This window comes from Alexandromys fortis, unplaced genomic scaffold (assembly GCF_014885135.2).
Source record: "Alexandromys fortis isolate MF-2015 unplaced genomic scaffold, M_Fortis_MF-2015_v1.1 scaffold_45, whole genome shotgun sequence".
Taxonomy (NCBI): domain Eukaryota; kingdom Metazoa; phylum Chordata; class Mammalia; order Rodentia; family Cricetidae; genus Alexandromys; species Alexandromys fortis.
Window position 1 is genome coordinate 401,304 of NW_026067926.1, and position 13,827 is coordinate 415,130.

A 13,827-nucleotide genomic window follows, 5' to 3' on the forward strand; every position below is an offset into this window, starting at 1 on the left:
CCTGGAACCAGCTCTGTAGACCAGGCTGGTCTCGAACTCACAGAGATCCGCCTGCTTCTGCCTCCCGATTAAAGGCGTGCGCCACCATCGCCCGGCTGGGTGACTATTTTCTATGCATTCCCAGTGTCCAACTGGAAGGACAGTGGAAAACATGGTGACCCCCCCTTCCTCCTTTCCTCTTCCTCTTCTTCCTCTTCTTCTTCCTCTTCTTCTTCCTCCTCCTCCTCCTCCTTCTCCTCCTCCTCCTTTTCTTCAGTGCTGGAGACCAAACTTAGGGCCTCACACACGCTATGCAAGCCCCATACCCCTTCATGTCCCCGCCTCTCCCTGCCCATGTTATTTTTAAGAAGAAAATCAAACAGTCCCATGGGGTGCGTATGAGCAGAGATGTGCAGAGTGTCTCGACTCTGATTTCACAAACCTGCCTACCCTCCTGGAAAAGCAAGTGCCGTGTCAAGTCCCCTGAGACCAGCACGCAAGGAACAAGCACGTGTGCCTGGAAGCATGCTCGTTAAGCTTTCTCCTCGCATCCGGTCCCAGAGCGCACCACGCTACCCGTGTTTTCCTTGTGGAATTTACAGTGTGTTCCCCGCCATTACAAGCTTGTCAATTACACACACGCTTTATCTCCAAGCCACGCTGTGCATGTCTTCAGGGTAGAATCCATGTCCAACCTCTCTCGGCACCTCCCCACCAATTAACTTAGGAGAAGAATATTGCACCCAGTCACATGGGGCTGAATGGAGAGGAATATTGCACACAGTCACTCGGGGTCAGATGCTGGGCATGTTTTGGAGGCCGAGTAAGAAGAATGCGCTGACAGATTGGGCATGTGTAATGTAAGAGAACAAGGCAGATGGCGAGGTTGGCTTTGACCTGAGTAACTGAGAAAATTGAGTTGCCCTGCACAGATACAGGGGAGGCGGTGGGAGGAACCGATACTCGGAGAACGAAAGGTCATTAATATCTATTTTATTGCTTACAGCAGCGTGGGATGCTCAATATTTATGAGTGGTAGAGAGGATGTTTAGACGATGATATTCTGGCCCAAGACCAGTTAATGTGGATTGTGAAAGTTAGAAGTGATTTATCTTTCAGTTCTTTATCGGTTTCTTTGATTAGTTAAGGGCAGTCTCAGTTTGGTTGGGAGTATGTCTTTAAACGCTTGCTGATTTCTCTTTTGGCAGGTGCAGGGATAGGACTGGCAACATTGTCCAGTTCAGTTTAAGAACAGCGTTTTCTCTTTCTATTCATTGTGTGTATGTGTGTGTGTTTTCTTTTTGGGGGAAGTTGTTTTTATGACTTTAGATGCTGGCTCATTTAGAGGTGCAGATATATTATGTCCCCTAAGATGAATTTACTTATGTTAAGAAGGAAATCAGTTTGCAAAGAAACATTTAAATAAATTTATCTGTCCATGGATTTAGTGCTGAGGATTGGATACCAGGGCATTCTCTAGGGTGCTAGGGACACGGGGAATAGACACATATGTACAAATGCCATAATGAGACCCAGCATTATGCATGCTAACTAAGAAGCATGATAATAATAAAAAAGGAAAACTCTGAGGTTAGAACACAGTGTGAATGAAGGGTAAAGTGGGGTGGGGGGAGAAGAAACGTGTGTATCAGTGTAGAAGCAAGGGTGGGATTGGGGAGTTAGCCTTGGGGAGGTTGTAGGTAGAAGGTCCTGCAGGGCCCTGTGGGACTAGAAACATCGCTTGAGTGACACTGGGAGCCGTTGGGGAATTTTGAGCAGAGAAGTGACATGATCTGACATTTACCCTCAAAGCATCCCTGTGGTTGGATCTGGAACACACTTGGGGAACTTGGAAGGAAACAGAAATACCCAGGGAAGGATGCTGCAGAAATCCAGGCTGGAGACAATGGTAGGGGGCATGGGCAAGTTCTGGATATATCCTGAATGTGGGTGAGTCCAGTTTGGTGACACTGGGTATGGGCTGTGGATGTGAACAAGGGTGGCCCTGATGCCCTTTGGACCTGAGCAACTAAGTAAATTGGGCTGATATGGACAGATTTCTCAGCATAGGTGAAACACAAGCAGGAGAGATGGGAGGAGTCCTCAGGGTCCTGTGGACCTTGAAACACTTGGGTATCCCTGTGAGCGTGTTAAATAGGCCTTGGGTATTGGAGTTCAGGGTAGAGGTCCCAGACAGGGACATAAGTGACATGAGGCTGCTGGGTAAACCAGTGCCAGGCAGTGGAGGGGCTCAGTCTCTTCTTCAGTGGCGATATATTCCTAGCGCTTTGGCTGGTTAAAAGCTAAATGACAGTGCAGTTGACACCAGGCCATCTTCCTGGTGACTGGGAAAACACCTCACTTTTGTGTTGCTGCAGAAGACAAAGAAGATTTCCTTTGAAAAAGCTGCCCTTTCAGCCTAATCGCCCTGTGCACCTCTTCACACCGCTCCCCACTGCCATTCTGACTGCTTAAACCTAGCCTTGTCTTTGTGCGGCTCGCATTTCCACCGGGAAGGGCTCGTCAGAAGCCTGAACTGTGTGTGTCAAAACAGCCTGCTAGGGGTTTCTGAGGGTTCTGATGTTGGGCCATTTGGGGCATTTCGTTTCCACAGCACAGGAGGGAAATTTCTTCCTGTCATTATGTTTCTGCACAGATCAGGTCTTGGGACCAAACGCAGATGCCGGAGATGTTTGATGGGTTCTGCTCAGCCTGAGGACAGGGAGGAAGAGAGCTTAACTAATAAGAGCCAAAGTCTCATGGACATTTGCCAGACTCTGTTCTGCAGTATGTGACAGGAAAGCCTTTGCTGTGTGCTGTCACCTGCGGCTGCTGTGAACGAGGGCTCCAGCCGGCATCGGATTCCAGGAGGAACTGAGGTTTCACCTCCCTGAATGGGGCCCACACCTGTCTGAATAAGGGACTCACCTGTCTAAATAGAGGACTCACCTGTCTGAATAGGGGACTCACCTGTCTGAACAGGGGACTCACCTGTCTGAGTAGGGGACTCACCTGTCTGAATAGAGGACACACCTGTCTGAATAAGGGACTTACCTGTCTAAATAGAGGACTCACCTGTCTGAATAGGGGACTCACTTGTCTGAACAGGGGACTCACCTGTCTGAATAGAGGACACACCTGTCTGAATAGGGGACTCACCGGTCTGAATAGAGGACTCATCTCTGAACAGGTGACACACTTGTCTAAACAGTGGACACTCCTGTCTGAATAGAAGATTCACCTGTCTGAACAGGGGACTCACCTTTCTGAGTCAGGGATTCCCTTGTCTGAACCGGAACCTGATTTGATGGACTAGAGACTACTTGACTTTCCCCTATGGCAGGCAACAGGAAGAGCCTGTGGGCTGTTTGAGGAGGTAGTTTCATGTCCAAGTCAGAAGTAAGCCACGGTTCAGCGTTTGTTCCAGAGTTCCTTGTGAGGTCACACTGAAGTCAGCCCCAAACTAAGGTTCTGTCCTTGCCTTCATCTCTCCCAATCTAGTCTGTCCTCCCCTTACCCATCCTCCCAAGAGCTCCCTTCATTCCAGAGTCACATCAGCCCTTTCCATGGAACTCGGTTTAAGTGTGATATGTTTTAATATTACAGAGTCCTCTCTGCTATGGCATAATATTATTAAAACCATAGCAATGATGCTCTTTGTTCTTTGTAGATGTGGACACAGACTTGATGAGCCGCCAGCCAGGGTCACCTACTAGGCAGGAGCAAGAGCCAAGAGTGGAAGCTGGCATGTCTGCAAATCTCATTCTCCTGATAATGCCACCTTGCCTGTCTACAAGGGGAGGGGGGTCTTAGACATTTTCAACCTCAAATGTTTAGTTCTTTTCTCTTCTCTGGGGACAAAGGTGAATTTCTGGAGTGGGAGGCAGCCATTGGTGGTGACTGTGGGTTATAGATGTCTGGACCCTTGGGGAGAGAAAGAAAGGTCATTACTCAGTCATGGAGATGTGTCAGATAAGTGGGGCTGAATTAAACGGATAGCCTGGAAAAATGCAAACTCACTCCCAGCCTGTTTGTAGTTTGGCTGTCTCCAGCATCTGTACACCGCTCACATGCAGCACCGGCTGCTCTAGGCTCCAACTCAGATGCCCCTGTGCAGAAAGAAACACAGTCTCAGGTTTAGAAGCAAGTGCTCCTTTCTCTGGGTGCTGTCAATAACTAGCAGTCTCATTTTGCAAGTTGGCAGAGCAGGTGAAATGAAACCTTCTTCTCATCTGTGAGGCAGGGAGAACGGTTTCTCTCTTGGTCTCCATGAAACCACTGCAAGCCTTTGAAAGAGTACAAATCGCTCTCTGCAAGGGAATAACTTGGATTGTTGGGACTCCTGAGTGAGGACTGGGCGCCAACAGGAACAAACACAAATAGGGTGCAGACATTCATGGCACATGTACTGGATGTGAGAATCTTGGTAAGAGGACAAGTCGTACCTTAAAGAAGATGGAAGGACCTTGATGGACAGCAAACGATGATGATGCTAGTATACACGGAGGAGCTAATAAGCTCCACTCTCCTCTGTAGGGAACGTGCTGTACCATGATGCCCTGCTGCCGCGCTCCCCACACCTTTGAGGTTGAAGCTGGAAGGAACACCAGGGACAATGCCCTGGCCATTCATTGACTTCAGACACTGCCGCGTGCAGGGATGTGTCTTCAATTCTCGCCGCCTCACCTGCCATATGAATGAACATTTTCACCCTCAGATGATGAAATCAGAGCTTAGAAAAGCCTCTCAGACGGCACCCACAGCCAGTGAGTTAGTCCTTACCATTGACAGAATGTTCCTTAGTGAACATGCACACTGTGTGTCAGGCAAGAAATCAAGTCTATGATTTGGGGTCAGATACCAGAAAAGCTATCAGCATCTCCGTGAGTAGTGGAGTTTAGCCTGTGAAGTGGGGATTGTAGTGGTGCCTGCTGGATAGATCCTGCTGGATAGGTCCTGCTGGATAGCTCCTGCTGGATAGCTACTGCCGGATGGTACTGCTGGATAGCTACTTGCTGGATAGGTACTGCTGGATAGGCACCTATGCGGTTGAAATAAAAAGTGAGTTTCTTACTTTAAGTTGTAAAACTAAAGTTTGACTTAAACACTCACGTGTGGTTCGTGTGTCCCTTTGGGCTTGTGACTTTATGGGGAACGGAATAACACAGAGTGTCCTGGAGGGTGAGTAGGAAACAGGAGGCTATGGCAGGCAGAGCAATGCCCCCCTCCCCACGTGCTTCCTAAAGGTCCTTTTCTAGTTCCACACTTAAATGTATTCAATAGATTCGGTGTATGAGGGAAACCATGAAGTATTTGTCTTTCTTTAGCGTTTTGATGTGTATGTGTCCATGGCATATGTATATGCTTGTGTGTAGAAGCCACAGGATGACTTGGGCTATCTTCCTCTATTTCTCTTTACCTTTTTCGTGGTCTCTCACTAACCCTGGGACATTCCATTTCACTAGACTGACTGGCCAATGAGCTCCAGAGCTTCCCCATGTCTCTGCTTCTCTGGTTCTGGAGCTAACTACTTCCTCTCCCTGCCACCAAGTTGGTTTTTCTCTTTTTACCAGTTAGTCATTCTTTCTTTTTAGCATGTACGTTTTGTCACTCTCTCTGTCTCCCACAGCCCTCAATATCTCCTCTCCCCCTTTCATGTTCCCCACTCTAGTTTCACGACTCTCCCACACATATGAACACACATGAGTTTAGATCTAGATTCCATTGTAAGGGAAAACATTTGACAATGATTTCAAGTTCATCCTCTTTCCTGAGATTCCCTGCCTTCATCATTCTATAGAAAAGCAAGCAATTCTTCACCATTCCACTGATGGACACCTAGCCTGGTTCTGTGAACATGTAACAACAGGGGATGTGTAAGTGTGTCTGTGACATGCTGACTTAGATTCTTTTAGCACACAGTCAGGAGTGGTATGGTGGGGCCATATGAAAACTCTGTTTTCAGTTTCCTGAGACATGTCCATACTGACATCTGTGATGGCAGCACCATCATGCACACTCCCTGAAACCTGTCTTTATGTGTCTGGCCTGTTTCACTTAACACGATGACATCCAGTTGTATTTATTCGTCTGCAAGTGCCACAATTTCCTTTTCCTTTATTGCAGTACTATTTTGTAGGAGAAGAGAGCTAACTGTAGTCATTACTTACCCAGCCTGAGGACCACACTCTGCCTGCTTTGGCCAGGTTGTCTGGGGCTGTGTGGGACAGCGTAGGCAATGGTCAATGCAGATGGCTTTCTTGGGTGTTGGTCACTATCCATCAGAGCACTGTGTGGGTCAGGAGGACAGTGTGAGTAGGGGAACCCTGTACCACAGCCAGGAGTCACAGCTGGAGGATAAGGACAAGAGTCAGTCAAGGGGTTGGGCCCTAGACAGCACTGGGCAGCATTGCACAAATCTTTTCACTGCCTTGAAGTCTACTGTATAAGAAACCTGACAGACAATGAGATAAACGGAACTCAAACAAGCCTTTTCTCCCGGAAGTTGTGTTTGTTGGAGCATTTTACCATGGCAACTGGAAAAGAAACTAAGCACCAAGGTCCCTTGTGCTGCACCCAACATCCTGTGGCTCCCATCTAGACATCTCCAGACATCTTCCAGAGCCTGCACGAACCTCCCTCTGGGTTTATACTTCTGAGCATTCTTAGGTGATACCTTCTACCTCTGGGCAGGGCAAGGTGACTGACAGCAGACACCAAATACAAAGGCTTTATTTGCGAGCTGGGAAGGCACACACTGTAAAGATGTCTTTCAATGCGGAATAGAGCCAAGATGGAAAAGGAGGGGTTGGGAACTCATGGCCTCCACTACCCCAGGAAGCCTCTTTGAGCTCCTGGGTCTTCAGCTCCTCTTCTATAAAACAGAGCTCAAAATAGACCTTGCAGCATTAGGATTTGGTGGAGACTAAATAACAGATCTGATATAAAGTGTTCAACATAAGGGCTCATTACCACTTAATGGGCACTCGATAAAGACTTGCTTCAGGCAGAGTGTTCCCAAGAAGGTCTTCAGATGGGGTAGCATCCTGGATTTGGGGACTGGGGATTAGAGCAGATGAAGGGCTGGAGGCAGAGAACCAGAGGCAGGAAGACCTGTTAAGAGTTGGAAACTGTTGAGAGACTTTTGATGGGGACTTGAGGTACCCAGGCAATGGGCTCAAGGGAGGCAGTGGTGTCACTGGAGTTGGGAGCACACACTGATTCTCTGATGGAGGGGAAAAACAGTATTTCTTCAGCTGGACCGCAGACTGCCAATGTGGGAGACTGCCATGGGAAAGTTCTGTGGGACTTATCCCAGTCAGATTTTGGGAACACCACTACAGTAGCTGAGTTTGTACACCACCTGGTGACTACTGGCTGGGTCTTAGAAATGTGGAATTAACACTGAAGGAAAAGGAGTCTTACTTTGCCGTAAGGAAGAAGCAGTTACTTGACATATACCAACTGGAGAGTTATTGCCAAGCATAAAGTCAAAGGAAAAGATGAGTAAGAAGGAATTGGTGGCAAAGATGTCAGAAGCAACTATTTTGAAAGTGGTTCCCTGTGTGTGCATGTGTGTGTGTGTGTGTGTGTGTGTGTGTATGTGTGTCTAAGAGATTGCAAATCGATATCCCATTTCCCTTGGAGTTTACAGAGCTGCCCACAGGGCAATCCCTGACTGGAGGATAAATAGGGCCATATAGGCCGGCTACAGAACAATGAATTTTCCAGATGGGCCACACGTCCTTTCCATGGGCCTTTCAGCAGCCAGTTCAGCCCCCGAGACATGCGTTTAATACTTTTGTCCCACCCCCAGCTAGTTCCTTAAGGGGCATGTGTGGCCTGAGTGATTGTGTGTGTGTCAGGTGATGCTTGCTTGCTGAGCCAGCTCCTCGGAAGTCACGGGAATGTTAGTATTTATGTGGGGGTTTCCTACCTAGATGATGGTTGTGGTTTGGGCATGGCCATCTCCTGTTTCCCAAGTCACCTTGTATCTGTTAGATTGAGCCAGCATATACTTCCTTATAAGTGACAAGGATTCATTTCTCTCTCCCATGATGTCTCCATCCTGGGTCCAGGTAGGACTGGGTCTGACATGACATCCTCACTCAGGTACCTGAGCTGATCGATGGCACTATCAGTGTCTGGCTATTGTCCATCGCCAGAGAGGGAAGGAGATGTGGTAGGATTTCACCCTAGATCCCAGAGGCTGCTGGGGAGTGTCAGACAACATCACATGTGGTTCTCAAAGATGGAAATCACATGGTCCCACAAAGCTGAAGCACACTGTTATAGGCTTTCCATAGGGTAGCTCAATAAACGCATGTGGAGGAAATCATGGTCAGAGAGGGTAAGCCACTTGTCTGAGGTCACACAGCAAATATTGAAAGTGAGAGTTAAGTTTAACCCATGTAGTATACACACTTTGGATTCTGGCGGTCCAGCTTGCTTTCATTTGGGATTTATTTGTGTATGAACATTTGCCTGCATGTGTGTCTGTTCACCATGTGTATTCTGGGTACCCATGGAAGTCAGAAAAGGGCACTGGAGCGCCTGCAGCTGGAGTTATAGGTAGTAATGAGTCACCATGTGGGTGCTGAGAATTACACCTAGGTCCTCTCTTAGAGACCTATCGCTCTTAACTGCTGAGCCCCCTCTGGAGCTCCTGTCCTAGCTTTCTAAACAGAAGACAGCTGCACTGAGGACAAACCTGAGTTTCCTGCCAAGTTCCCCCGCTGTGCATACCTGGAGTCTCCTTCACCTGTGTGCTCCGGGCACACAGTTGCAAGTGTTGGCTCCAGCATTTCCCCAGAAGGCTGTGCAGGGCATTCAGAATTCAAATCTTGGAGATCCTCAACACGAGAATCCAGTCAGTCAGTCCTTCCTAGCTCACAGGGGTAGGTGGAGATTCAAGTGCGGGTGTGGCGTGGGCTTGCAGTGCATGTATGTGAGTGCTGCGTGTCTCACAGGGAGGCAGTGAGAGCCCAGGTTCTTCTCCGTCTTCTTTCTCCCCTCTCCACAAGTTCAAAACCAACTGTGATGTAGTCTAGAAGGGAGATGAGAGGCTGGCTGACAGAGGGTTGTAAAATGTCACATCGAGAAAGGGACACACTCTGTTTGTTTTTCAGTAGCTAAGGTTGGGTGATTGTTCATTTGGGCTGTGGGAATCGGTCATAAGGTCCAGGGACTCAGGGACTCTCCCTTGATCTTCTCTACTTTGTGCTGGGACCACCCATTGTCATAAATATCACAGAGGAGGTCGTAGTAGTAATGTTAGCTTCAGTGACATGGAAGTGTTAGGGCACACACACACTGAAATGCTCCCAGGGAGGGACAGTGAGAGCTAGCAGCCCAGAATGTGTAGAAGGGTGCACTTACCTTTTGCTACCTAAAGGGGGGGCAGCATCTCTGAGCGTCTCACTGAACCAGAACTAAAGGTACAATCCTGTATGTTTTTCAGGTATTTCAAGGAAAACTTTATTCCATAAACCACTGGGTACTGAGTAGAATGAAGCTGTGGGCCAAATGTAGCCTGAAGTTTCCTTTTTTCTCCATCCCCTCCCTCCCTCCCTCCCTCCCTCCCTNTCCCTCCCTCTCTCTTTCCCCTTCCCTTTTCTTCCCCTCCCCTTTCTTCTCTTTTCCTCTACCTTCTTCTCCCTTCCCTTCCCCCATTCCCCTCTCTTCTTCTCCCTTCACCTCTTTTCTTCTCCCTTCTCCCCCACTTCCTTCCAGACAATAGTCTCATTATGTAGTCTAGACTGACCTCAAACTCACCATCCCCTGCCTCAGCCTTCTAAATCCTGGGGACTATAAGTGTTTGGTGCATGCCCAGACTGACAGAAGGTGTTTGCCAATGTGTCCCCACACAGCCCCCCAGCATGTGACCAGCCTTCAGCTGCTATGAACTCTGCCTGCCTTTATGCTTGGTGTCATCAGCGGGAAAAGACAGGGAACCCAAGACAGAGGGGAGCTGGCTGCTTGTTGTCTTAATGGGTTAAGTCTTAGCACTGAATTTTCCTGAGTAGATAGGACTTTCTAGAGAAATACCGGCCAGGCCTGGATACTCCGAGAGCTCTATTAATCTCTCTGTAACCCCATTAACACTTGCTGCATATTTGCTGTGAGAAGGGATTGGAAATGGCCAGAGCCCGCAGAATGGAAATATCTGTCATGTGTGAGGTGGCCAGGGGATGGCCGTGTGGGTACAACGGGGAAAGGAAGCTGGTCCACACCATTCAGAACTGTTAAAGGTTGGGAGGGGGAGGTGTCACTTAACCTGGAGGATCCTATAACCTGACAGTCATTACAATGGAGCCACCTGCACTTCCCATCTAGAAATATCTATTACCTTGAACCTGGGGCGAGATGCCCACTCCCCGGGGAGCCTCTGGAAAGGAAGGTTTATTCGGGTGGCAATAATTGAGGAGTTCATTTGACTCCAGTGTGGATCTTTCAACCGCAATCAATTTCACACTCTGTCATAAATAATAGAGGTCGCAGAGGCAGCCAGGCGGGGTGTGGGGAGGGGCGGGGATCGGCTGGCACTGTTGACAGTATTCAGACAGCCTGACAGAGAGAGGGATGGAGCCCTCTGTGACAGCTGCCCCAGAGCGGGAATGGCAGGGTTCTTCTGCCCCCACCCTTTAAGGGGACTGTCTTGGGCTGCTGAAGACGGGCCGCATGGGGGCAGTGGGAGCTCATCCACGCACCCTGCTCTCCAGCGCTCCACTGGGTAGGGCTTGGGGGATGTAATGTAACAAAGCCTCTTCAGCTGGGTCCCTCAGGCACTCAGGCCCATTTCTTAGGGAAAGCTGTCAGTGGAGAATTAATCAGTGACTGCTGTAATTGGCAGAGCTTCAGGATACTCCAGGTTAGGTGCCCGAGGCAGTGAAGGAAGAAATGATTGTTTGAAGTCAGAATTATATGAGAATAGGGAAGAGGGGTAAGAGAAAAAGTTCAGTCTCGGCTGCTTTAGAGAGATTTCTTTCCCCATTTGCAAGAAAATGAAATGTAGAATTTTTATACTTTATGTACGGAAGGTAATGGTTTAAATACCTCCCAGCTTGGGCCTCTCCCCTTAGCTCAGGGGACCAAGGACTGTTGGCTGCTGCCCAGCCCCAGGGTCTTTGCACATACTGCCTCCCCTGCTTTGCCCTCCCCACCTGGCTGAGCCTTACTTTGCTTTCTAGTTGTAGCTTCCTCTGAGGTTTAGCTTCTGGATGGAGTCGCACTGTCTTGTTTGCAGTCTGCGCCATTCTTTCCTAGAGCATGTGTGTCCTGGTTGAATGATGTCATTTGTGGAAGGTATCTGCTTTAATTTGTAGCCTAAGAACTTGTTAGGGAGCCAAGACTGGATCCCTCTTGCTTCATGCTGATTCTTCAGTGCTCAGTCCAGCTTTGTGCACACAGAGTGTGTTTGTTGAATGAATGTCAAAGCAAAGAAGAGGAATGCCAATGTGTCAGGAGCTGTCACACACTTTTTATATTGTTAGAGGCTGGGAACCAGGCAGGGCAATAGACAGAGGTGTTGAGGATGGGCAGAGTTTATTTGGGACACTAGAGTCGACTGTCTTTGAGGACATAGCCGCCGTTCATTACACAAATCCTGGAAATATGGGGAGAAACATGGGAAGTGATCCCTGTGCTGGTTAGGATACAACACCATCAATTATGTTACTGTGAAGGGCTAGCAGACAGGTGGGGCCGAGAACTAACTCCCAGCTCAGTTCTTGGATTGGAGCCCCAAGAAGTGTGGAAGAAGGTAGAGGTGTCGGCCATGAGTTCTCAAGCTTCTCGGAGCTCTTACATAGCTCAGTGGTGGAGATCCTAGAAAGGGGCTCTGACCTTGGCATCATTTTCTTCAAGGTCAATCCTTAGGATTCTATGTGAAACTATATATATATATATATATACATATATATAATGTATATGCATACACACACACACACACACACACACACACACACACACACACACATATACATATATATATATATATATATATATCATATGTCTTCCTTACACCTATCCCCATATATTTTTTTCCCTGAATTCTTTGTCTGGGATTCCAATTTACTCTTATCTGAGTATACTACTGTGGGATTAATAATTTTTGTTGGAGGAGTCATGATGCCTTGCATGATCCTGTTTTTTTTTTTTTTGTGTGTTATGGTTTGCAACTTGCTCATGTGGGTCTTGCATGTACTCACTTTATCACCCTGTTCTCTCCATGGAAGTGTTCACAATGCTCCAGAGAGACTAGGCTGCAGAAGAGTTGAAATGTCATATTTCTCTGCTAGACTGGTGCTTGGGCCCAGTCCTTAATATTCCCCTGAAATTACAATATACTGTCTTCAAAAACCACTCATTACCAAAGATAGACCCACTATGAAATACAGTAATAAAAATAATAATAACCCTTTCCGTGCCAGTAAAGGTGTATTGACAGCACAATGTGAACCAACGTATTTGTTTCCATGGGTACAAAGGGGAAGGGAAAAATGAGAGGAAGGCTCACGATGAATAGCTTGTTGATTAGGAAAAAGATGAGAAAAGTACATAGAAGAGGAACAACAGAGACAAAGGTGGATAAGGCATTTTTGACTTAAGGTGGAATGAGAAAGGAAAGGTAAAATCATGCCATCAGGTGATTTAGAGCGTCTCAGATGCCAGAAAGCTGAGACACTGACCACCCAACCCAGGCAGCCTATGGCATTTGTGAAAGATTATCAAAATGAAAAAGTCAAGAATAGTGAAGAAGGGGGAGAGGGAGGGAAAGAGAGAGAGGAGATGGGGAAGGAGCTGGCCTGGTAAGTTGACACTGGTTATTAAATGAAGGAGGGATAAATGTGTGTGTGGGGGGGAGCTGGGTGGAGGTGAAGAGTCTGAATGCAGGGCTGTTGAGCTGTCTGCTGCTGGTTGCAGCCTCTATTCTCTTGGCATTCTTCCCAGCTCCAAGATACACATCTCACATCCCTGGGCAGGTCTGAAGATCAGGTCACAGATGCTGATCCTGTAGTGGACAGTTCTTCGCCATCTGGGTCACAGTTGCTGTAGGAACATCTGGACCATCTTTCAGGAGTCTAGTGTAAATGCTAGCCCTGTATCTGAATGTTCTTCCTAATGTTGGGCTGCCTACTTGGGTCTTGTGTCCAAGGGCCCCTCTGCCTCTGACCCCATGCTAAATGCTGCCCAATTCTGAAGTTCCTTCCCTCAAGTCCAGAGGTGTTTCAGAGGTTGCTCCCATGACAGACGTTAAGGTGCTTACTCATTGGGGTTTTCTTTTAAATAAAGATGTTTAATATTGTATTTATTCTTTGAGACTTTCATATAATATATTTTGATCACATTCTTTCCCTTCCCTTAATTCCTTCCAAATCCTTCCCCACCTCACTGCCTACCAACTTTGTGTTCTTTCTCTCTTAAAACAAGACAACAACAACAACAACAACAAAAATCCCCACAAAATCATGGAGTTTGATTTGTGTTAGCCAGCTACTCCTGAGCACAGGGCCTGCCCTGATGGTTGACATATCCAGTGTTACTACATTGAAGAATAGAAACTACCTACTCTGAATGGCTTTTTGGATAAAGGTGGAGCTTTGTGCCCACTTCCCCTCCTCTGTGCTCAGATTTGGTCTAGCCTGAGCTTGTCTTGGTCTTGTGCATGCTGTCACAGTCTCTGTCAATTCATATGTGCATCAGTCTTGTTATGTTTGGAAAACACTGTTTCTTTGAAATCATCCAATACTCCTGCCTCTTAAATTTTTTCTGGCCCCTCTTATGCATATATTCTTGAGCCTTGAGTGGAGGGGTGTGTTATAGACATCCAATAAAGGTTGAGCACTC